We start from the raw sequence: 2,500 nt of genomic DNA, 5'->3' as shown, positions 1-2,500 counted from the left end.
ACGCCGGACAGGACCACCAAAGTGGACTCTCCTCCTCCGCCACTTCCTCTTGCTGATGTCATGTCCGTGCTCTCGGTGTTGTTTTGGAGCGCGCGTGAGGACGCGCAAGCACACGCAAAGTCCAGCGTCCACAAGCCGCTACCGCTACGCACACAAACATGCTGCAGTCCTGCAATTATTTGGGCTGAGTTCATTCATTAAAGAAGCAGCCTGAGAACATAACATGCTTAACATGCTTTTGGGTGTGTGTGTGTGTGTGTGTGTGTGTGTGTGTGTGAGATTGAGTTTTGTGTAGAGAGAGAGAGAGGTTTAATAGGAAAAGCCGGGACCTCTTTTCCTCTTGTAATTATGGGATGCCCCATCCCCCAAGGCTCTGTTTCATTTTCTAAACAATTTTTCCACCTCAATCTTAAGCGACATCCTTAAACTGCCGAGTGGTCTAAATTAAGGGTCGCCGTGGCAATCTGGATCCTATTTAAGCCATAAAGAGTTAAGAGCAAAGAGAGAGCGAGACAGAGAGAGAGGGAGGAAGAGAGAGAGAGAGAGAGGGAGGAAGAGAGAGAGAGAGCATGTTGCTGCTGCTACCACCAAAAGGCTAACCATTTCCATGTGTCACTGTTTTATGCTCTCTCTCTCTCTCTCCTTCTCTCTCCCTCTCTCTCCCTCCCTACCTCCCTCCTTTCTTTCCTTCTCTGTCCCCTTTCAGATTCAAATTGAAACAAACAAAACACACACATTTTGAAAATTATTGAAAAGAAATTAGAATAAACCAAAGGCATGAATGCCTACCCTCAGAAACAGATGATGTAATCCCAGCCCAAAAGGAAGTGGGCAGTCTCAGTCTGGAGTGGATTGGTGAGTAGAATGTGCAGACCAGGGATCAATCGTCAAGTGATCAGATGATGCTGGCCAGAGCTGGGGACTGGCCTCCTCCCTGAGGTTGTGGAGACAACCAAATGCAAACCAAATACAAGCCATTGTCAAGCAGCTGTTTGTAAGTGGCCTTAGGCCCTGAGAGTCCATGACCTCTAATGGATCAGAAATTGTACCAGCCATTTTGTTTTGTCATTATGGATCATGACTTATGATAAGACTATGCTCCGATAGTGGAGGAAATCCTCTCCATTGGTCAGCACTTCCTTTGACGTTCAGAGACTTTGTATCCCTGCTGTCTGGATGACCAGAACATATTAGTTCATATTTGGTGGGCTCCTTTTTCAGCTAGAGCACAGACACTTTGTATCTTCCCAGAAAGAATGTGTCTCTGCCTCATCTCTCTCAACAGTGAGGAGCTAGCCTTGCCATTTTTTTCATTCTCTTGGAATTCCAAATGCGATCCTCTATTTTAGGGGTTTGGAACACTCACATGGCTGTTTTCAAAGCAAGTGGTTTAAATATGTACTGGGTTTCGGATTTGTTCAAGACCAGCTGACTAACAAGGCTTTAATATGAAATTGTGATACTTCACAAGTGAAATCATTTGCTCACTCTTGGTTAGCTGTTCCTAATGGTTGTGTGAACCATATGAAAAGTCAAATAATTAATTTCAAAGCATTGTGATCTCGTTTTGAGAATGAGACTGGGTTGGATCTCTCTCTCCACTCCCTCCACTATCTCTCTCTCTCTCTCTCTCTCTCTCTCTCTCAAATCAAATCAAATCAAATCAAATAGTGCGTTATTGCCATGAATGGGTGAAGTCATTGTTGCCAAAGCTACAAGCATAACATGTTAATAATCAGCTTTACAATATTGGTAAGGAGATCAAATTAATTAATCTCTCTCTCTCTCTCTCTCTCTCTCCACTCACCTTTTATCTTTGCACAGACTGTAAGGGAATGAAGGGTGGGGCTTACTGACAACCACACTCTAAACTCAGGCCAATTATACGCATGCTATTGGAGTGCTCTGATTGGTCAATCCGGACCCTACATATGTTGTTGCTTTGAAGAGGGTTGAGTCATTAAGGTAACTGTTGTTTATGGTAGTAAAAAGCAGGAATGTCAGGATGTAGAGAGAAAGACGTGGGGATTGGGGAATGTAAAGAGGACATGAGGAACATGTGGGTGGAAGAGGAAAAAGGGATGAAGAGAGGGATAATGAAGGAGTGTGGCAGACATACGGATAAAGACCATATGACGTTATTTCCATAGGACGTGAGGCCGCACCATGCATAAGTGCACTTTTATTTGCACAGACGTGTTTCGGCGCGTGTCTTCTTCAGTGTTCTTCTGCCACACTCCAACTTGATCTGACTATTCAGGCCAGCACTGATAGTTTGGAAAGACACACACTGAGGGAAGCCTGTTCCTATCTTCACTTACATTGTTATCCCCATGGGACAATGTGTCCAAATTCTCCAGACTTACCATAGGACTCTCCACCTACCCATCCACCAGCATGACCCCAGCAACACCCCCACTCAACTCCATATGCAATGAGAGGTTCCCTTCCAGTGTTCTGTGGTCTCTTCAGTGCCAGAAAAACAGCATGAAGTCTTGGA

The sequence above is a fragment of the Sardina pilchardus genome, chromosome 19 (genome assembly GCF_963854185.1).
Source record: "Sardina pilchardus chromosome 19, fSarPil1.1, whole genome shotgun sequence".
Classification (NCBI taxonomy): domain Eukaryota; kingdom Metazoa; phylum Chordata; class Actinopteri; order Clupeiformes; family Clupeidae; genus Sardina; species Sardina pilchardus.
Note: the sequence above shows the minus strand (reverse complement) of the source record.